Source organism: Palaemon carinicauda, chromosome 10 (assembly GCF_036898095.1).
Source record: "Palaemon carinicauda isolate YSFRI2023 chromosome 10, ASM3689809v2, whole genome shotgun sequence".
NCBI classification, from domain to species: Eukaryota; Metazoa; Arthropoda; class Malacostraca; order Decapoda; family Palaemonidae; genus Palaemon; species Palaemon carinicauda.
Window position 1 is genome coordinate 49,676,955 of NC_090734.1, and position 8,432 is coordinate 49,685,386.

Consider the following 8,432-nt stretch of genomic DNA (forward strand, 5'->3'; position numbering starts at 1 on the left):
TCATGAAAATTCATTTTTGTTTATAAAAAAATCACGTAAGTGACATTAAAACATGTTACTCATGTGTCTGCTACATCCTAATATGATAAATAAGGATATTCTTTGAATTTAAGTAAGTTTCCTATTTGGTTATTCTGTCAAGTCTGAATACTAGCATTTCAGCCTAATGGTGCCGAAGTATAATCACAGTATTGAGGTCTCTAGAATAAAACTTGTTATGTGTAAGGTTCTACTCAACTTTTTTAGTGTTCCTAACATATGTAAAAGCAAAATGCCTGGTAACAGAAAAAATCCTCCCCCCCCCCCAAACTCACACCTATACTAATGCCCTTTATTTAGTATGAAAGGGGCCCTCTTCGTACAGATTTATATCTGTGAACAAAGGACAGTCACACGGATGCTAAGTGCTGATATATCTTGATCTCTATCGACACAATCCATTATGATTCAACGTCCATAAAGGAAAGGACATCGTCAATATGGCCGCATCTGATGTCATTGAGGATGTCTAGTGTTTTCTGGATGGTATATTTATTCATTATATATGGCATGGGGATGGTATTAAACTTCGTAATTAGCTTAAAAGTCGGATATAAGTAGTGACTCATGATAGGGAGGAAAAGGTTATCGGTCTTATGTGTCTTTACATTGCCATAAAGGTAACCAAGACCTTTACGGATATTGAATCATTATTTACTAACTACCAAAATGAGGAAACTATCTTCCTCATGATAGAAATCGAGGTGCAACACCCTTCGTTCATTGTTAGAAATATGTACGAAGAAGACCCCTGTCACAATCATATAGGGCATACCTATACTAAAAAAGGATGGCAACACTATGGGCTCTCCCTTTGGCGACCTATTTGCGAGTTTTTACATAAGGATTGGGGAAAGGAGAATGTACCCTTGCATTAAAAACTAAAATTATATGTTCAGTATATTAACAAAACTCCTTTAAAAATGCCCCTTCATAGATGTCGTCGTTAAAACAAAGTGATGTACCACTATGATAAATATTCCTACAAATCCCGACGAATATCATGAGAACAAGGAACAAGGTAATAAACACCCCTCCAGTAAATTACTTGGAATACCAGGACACAGTTTCAGGTCCCCAAAGTTACCTAATAGTTATTGCGGATCCCATCACCAGCTCTGAAAATTACCAGGCAAGTATCGAAAATTGTGATAGTTCAACTGGTCGTTCTCCCGTCCCGGACAATCATAACAGGTACTTTCTACACCTACAAAACCTGGTCCCTCTCCCGACGAAGTTCTAATACGAACTGATCCACCAACTCTTACCTTTAGTATTCTATGTAACTTGATGATGAAGATCGAGTTAATTTTACTGATTGAAACATTGTAAGAACTTGAAAAAAAAAAAAGTTATCATGAAGAGATTCATATGAACTGTGTTTATGTACTGTGTTTAGTAAAGAAGCGGTATTGATTGCATTAGTTTATATATCCAACTATGATGGAATACGCACAATATATTACCAGAAGAACTTACTAAGGATAAAATGAAAATTACAAAGACCATAGGGAAGTTTTCCTATGAAATTAACTCTACTGAAACAGAAATCACCTTCAATAATACGTGTTAAAAAGAGGGTCTTCTACCTTCTAATAATAATAATAATAATAATAATAATAATAATAATAATAATAATAATAATAATAATAATAATAATAATAATAATAATAATAATAATTTTACAAACATATAGAAAATGTTACAAATTCAATACTTATAGTAGCATGATATCAAATTATCAATACCCAGAATAAAAGATAAAAATACATGGCAATAAATGTATAGTTCATTATGGTACAGAATATACGATTATTAGTTTTTGTATATAAGGTGAGTACTGCCTCATTATTCGTCTATATAAAGAAAACTAACTTATATTCATAATTTTATTTAGTCTCCAGCCACATAATTAAATTCAGTTCTCACTTTACTGTTTGAGTCTACTACGTTCCAAATACTTTTAAAGAACCTTATTTGTAGCATTTATAAGAAATCGAGATCAAATGGGGTCCCTCATGGAAAGATTGAGACACCCTGACAAACAAACATATAGAGTAACCGTGCCAGTAAATTATATACTCTTTTAGGTTTGCTCACCTTTAAAAGTATTAAATCTTTTTTCCGTAAAAAAAAAATGTATTGGAAAATGCATCATAAATATTAAAAGCAAAATCTACTGTCTCAAAAAGTCAATATTTACTTACATCTCGGTAATCTTCTTTAAGGATAAAATGTTATGTCTTTCAATGAAAGTGTACACAACCTCTACATTTTCTGAATAAAATAATTCTCAGATTTAACATAAACTGAATAGGTTCCATTAAGCATTAAATATTTGGCACGCTACTGTATTTCATAGACCGACTCTTACCGATCTAAACAATTTTTACTCTCATCATTCTGTAAATAGTACTATTTGGGTACGTGAATCATGCTGCCACTTTTACTAGGTGTGTTCACATTTCTTACCATTTGAATGTATATATTCTTTTCACACAATTTGTGGTGCGAAATAATTTTATAATGAATTCTTGACTGTTACAATAAATGAAAAGATTTACCAAATTATCTGAATATGAACCATGTTCTTATTCACATTTAAATTTCAATTTATTGGCTTATGAGAATCATTACAAAACCAATTGTTTAATCTCGGATGTATTCAAAGAGGAAATGAGAACAAAATATCCTTAAATTCATTTATATCACCTTGCATGCTGCTCATTTCTGACTGTGGGTCAGCTAATAATGCAAAAATAATGATACAAGAATTACTTTTGAATATTCCGATTGAGTAAACTCTTATTTTTGAGCTAGAAATCCTTCCTTAGTCATGATTTTTATTGAACAGACAACGAAAGAGCGCCAAACTCTTTGTAATGCTTTTAATATATTTGTAATGAGGACCATGTACATTATTGTTCTTATTATTTTTTTTTTCTGATCCAATTAAGGATTCCTTGGTGGCCATTTATTTTATGAATATCTTTTGTTGCCTTTTGAAGGAATCATTCCTTAAGTTAACGAGTACGATATTTTAATGTGTTGGTAACAGGAAAAAATACCTTTAAGAAAATACAAAATTTGAAAACAATCAGCTATTGAATTGAAACACCTTGAAACAGATGTATCGCTTGAAACTTTAAAATACTTTTACAATATGCCCTTTTTTGTTCAGTTGAAAAAGAAACAGACCAAAGTTCGCAGAAATAATTTTGCAGCCAAAAACCAAACTGTAAGTTTAAAGAAATCGTAAAGAGTTACAGAAACCTTATCAATGCCGAGGTTTAGGTGTGAGGAGCCACTGTCCTCGAAGTATTTGCAATCATACTTCAACATATGCTAGGGTTAAATTTCATCACCAATAATTTATACCATGTACTCATTATAGCTAATTTTGCAGCCAAAAAACCAAACTGGAAGTTTAAAGAAATCGTAAAGAGTTACAGAAACCTTAACAATGCCGAGGTTTAGGTGTGAGGAGCCACTGTCCTCGAAGTATTTGCAATCATACTTCAACATATGCTAGGGTTAAATTTCATCACCAATAATTTATACCATGTACTCATTATAGCTAGATCTTTATTAGCAGTGTCTTTAAAATCTGATATACAGTTAAGATATAAGATTGAGGCAAAGAGAATAGCATTACCTGTATAAGCAATTGTTATTCTATGCCAAACTATACATATGTAAGTAGTATGGAAATTGATGCGCTAAGTATAATAACCAGAATAACACCAGATATCAGATGCATAAAGAGAATCACATCTTTTAAGGCCCTTGATAAAGCCAAATAGCAAACCAAGGAACAGATGATTATTTTCAGCATACCTATTTAGATGTTTTGCCCAAAGACCTTAACAAAAATTAGTTAACATGGAATTTATAGAGATTGAGCGCTAATAAGTTGGGCTAGATCTACCGCAAACACATTTATCTAATGTAGTAACAGTACTAATTCTCAAACTAGTTCTAGAAAAAAAAACCTATTTTTCCTAACTTGCCAAAAAAAAAAGTCAACTTAAGAGCTAAGAGTTAGCTGTCTTAATAAAATCAGATGGTAAACAACATTTGGGTTTAAAGCTTTATAGGCCTGAATGTCCATGATGGACCGTAAAATTACACTAGTTAGTTAGGCCTTAGGAAAACCCAACAGAGGAAAATCGATTTTCTCATTACTCTGTTTACCTTCAATTATATCAGACACAAAAGGGTTGCTTTTTCCTGCAAAGGAGGAGTTTTTTATGTCTATACTAAAAAGTACACATTTAAAGGTAACCCACCTTTTATGTTCCCAGGTTATACGAGAAAGGGTTTCTTTTATGGTTAAATTTTATCCCTTTCCAGTTGAAAAAAAAAAAAAAAACTCTTTGAGCAACAACTCATGATTTGAAAATAATTGAAGAATGAGATTTTGAAAAATAATATGCTTTCTTTCTGATTTACAAATGTGGAGGGATATAGCTAAGGAGAGTATGAGGAATAAGAATATTTCCTAAAATAACCAAATTGGTTCAAATAAAAGTAAAATACACCTATTTAAGAATGTAACATATATTATTGTTGATCTGAGTATTGTTATTCTGTGGCCATTTCGAAAATAAAATAAAAGTTATGACTTAAATAATATCATATAATCTATAAAGTATTGTGAAAACTGCTATTTTAACATGCAGTTTGGTAATATAATATTTGTGTATTTCATCGTATTCATGTATACCTACGCAAACACACAAAGAGCCACACACACACAAACACAGACACACGCATATATATATATATATATATATATATATATATATATATATATATATATATATATATATATGTGTGTGTGTGTGTGTGTATATATCATATATTATATATACTATACATTTGTATATATATGTATATATATATAAATATATGAGATATGTATATATATATATATATATATATATATATATATATATATATATATATATATATATATATATATATATATATATATATATATATATATATATATATATATATATCCTGCTTGTATCTTCGCTCTCCCCTCGCACTAAAAAGAACCTGAAAAATCATGTCTGCTTTTCTCCTCTGTAACAGTGTCAATATTTGAACATGAAAATTCTTGTTGCTTTGAGATTTTGTATATAAAGGGGAGTGTTGTTTAATAAACTAACTCAGTTGCATTCACAGTTCCTTTGAGTTCAATACCTCCTCTCGGCCCGTCACATTGATGACCCCTGAAGTCGACTCGCTCCCACTGCCTTTCACCCCCACCCCCCTCGCCTCTCCATTGTTGGTACTATGACGGACTCTACAGAAGTTGGCGCTGCGGATGCCCCATTGAAACTTTCACCGTTCGCCAGTGGAGAGGCGTTTGCTTGGTTTCAGCGCGCAGAAGTCCAGTTTCGCATCAAGGGCATGACTCGCTCAACCACCAAAGCAGTTTATTTTCTCGCGGCGATACCCGAAGATACTTTCCCGGAAATATCCGACTGGCTTTGTGAACAAGGAGACACCCCAATAGCGTATGACGCCCTCAAAACATAATTTCTGCAGCAGTACTTGCCGTTGCCAGCTACCCGTGTAGCAAAGCTTTTTCAGCTCTCGCAACAATTGTTGGGGGACCAAAGGGTTTCGCTTGCCCTCAGGGAAATGATCAGTATCGCTCGCCTTCAACCTTCCGCAGACAGCTCTCCTTGTGAGGTGAACCTAGTTCGTGCCCTTTGGATATGCCGTTTACCCAGACCTATACGCGCTGCCATACCCGATGTCGATAGTTTACCCATAAAGGACTTGATGACCAAAGCCGACGCCCTTATGGACTGGCACTTCAAGACCTCCATCAACGCCTCCAACCCTGACGAAGAGGATGCCTATTCAACATCAACCGAAGCTGACATGAATGCCGAAGGACATACACGCCTACACCATAACATGCCGAAGCAGCGACAAAGCCGCCCACCACGCACCAATCGCTCGCGCCCCAACAAACGACTTCTACAGACACTTATTACCTCCCATCCACTGCAGTTTTGCTACTACCACTTCAGATTCGTGGCAACTGCGAAAAAAAATGTGCCGAGCATTGTCAGTGGCTAAAAAACGTGTGAGTAGGCCATCACTTGTGGCGGTGGTCTCCCGTGTTTCTAATCTTTTCTTTTTACATGATGCAGGAACGGGCGTGCGATTTTTGGTAGACACGGGTGCATGTCGTTCTCTTTTGCCAAGGAAACTCTTCAAGACACGACGTAGTCTGTCTGCATCTGCCGACATCTGCTTGGTAGCAGCCAACGGATCTGCGATACCCACCTACAGTTACGAGAACCTCACATTATCGTTCGGAAACGGTAAATTCAATTGGAAGTTTCTCGTTGCTGACGTCACATTGCCAATCCTTGGTGCGGATTTCCTCTTTCATTTCCACCTTCTGGTCGATGTCGCCCACCGACGATTGGTCAACGCAGACTCGTACTTATCGACACCTCTTCAACCCGCCCGCTCTAACCTCGCTCTACACTTTAGCGCACCCACGGATGCCTACTCCCACCTCCTTACGTTGTACCCGGAAGTTTTTCGTCCAGAACTTCACCAAACGCCCACGGTTCCTGCCAAGCATGGTATTTATCACCATATCAAGACGACGGGACCCCCAGTCTTCGCAAAATTCAAACGTCTGGCACCGGAACGATTGGCAGCAGCCAAACAGACGTTCGCCGAAATGGAGGATATGGGCCTTTGCCAAAAGGCCTCCAGCCCATGGTCATCACCCTTACATATTGTTCTGAAGAAAGACGGCTCCCTCCGTCCATGGGGGGATTATAGGCGCCAGAAACTGCAAACAGAACCGGATCACTACCCCCTCCCAAACATTGCCGACGTGACCTCCTACCTGCATAAAGCAAAGGTTTTCTCTACGCTCGACCTCCTGAAGGGGTATTATCAGGTGCCTATGAACCCAGAAGACATCCCCAAGACCACCATCACCTCTCTGTTTGGTACATACACCTTCAATTACTCCTGTTTTGGCCTTCGCAATGCTGGAGCCATGTTTCAACGTCTCATCTATGGCGTCTTAGGGGACCCCCCTTTTTGTGTATGTTATGTGGACGACATACTTGTGTTCTCCTCCTCAAAAGAGTACAGTGAGCCCTCGTTTATCGCGGTAGATACGTTCCAGACCCGACCGCGATAGGTGAAAATCCGCGAAGTAGTGACACCATATTTACGTATTTATTTAACATGTATATTCAGACTTTTAAAACCTTCCCTTTAATGTACAGAACACTTAATGCATGTACCACAGTACCCTAAACTAAAACAGGCACAAATATTAAAGGCGATTTTATATCATGCGTTTCCTAAACACGCCAAAAAGCACGATAAAATATGGCAGCCAATGTTTTGTTTACGTTTATCTCTGATCATAATGAAGAAACAAACACATTTACACATCTGTCTATAGGTTAGTTTTTGCATCGATTATATTGATTATTCAGTACAGTATGTTGATTTTGTTATTACCAATGTTTTACTTAATTTTTCTTAGGACTTCCAAATGAAATGTTTTTCTTTATGACGCCACCTGAAACGACGGCGTCATAAAGTACGCTCAGTAAACAACCACACACAGTAAACAAACGAAGGCATATAACGCGCATGATGAAAGTGATAAATAATGATTTTACAGTATAAGCTTTTAGAAAATATGTTATTACAAATATTATTTACCATATCTATATAAAATCATACAGACGTAGCAAATCAGGAAAACAATTTACGAGAGAGAGAGAGAGAGAGAGAGAGAGAGAGAGAGAGAGAGAGGAGAGAGAGAGAAGAGAGAGAGAGAGAGTTGTTTTACGTACGTAAATGTAAATTTTGAACCAAAAAATAGCCCCATTTCATATAAAATAGGTTATTACAAATATTCTAGTTTATCATAGTACAGTAGTCTGTGTAATACTGTCAAGTTCAGTACAGTATGTTGTTGTTATAGTCGTGGCGATGAAATTCTCACGAAACAAAAACACGGCATTCGATTACAATAGCTGATTCATTCTCTCTCTCTCTCTCTCTCTCTCTCTCTCTCTCTCTCTCTCTATCTCTCTCTCTCTCTCTCTCTCTCTCTCTCTCTCTCTCTCTCTCTCTCTCTCTTTGTGTTCTACAATACTTACATATAGATGAAGAAACTAAAATTAGTTTTCTTAGTGTCAATTAAATACGAAACGAAAAAATTATGCCGAGTTTACATCCATTTCAATCGTTGCTAAAAATACGGCATCCGATTTCATCAGCAAACCACTATTTTTTGGGAAACATCATTTTATTCTAGAAAATTGCTACTCTTTACAGTAAATAGTTAATTGCACATTAAGAAAACGTGTAGTTTTGTT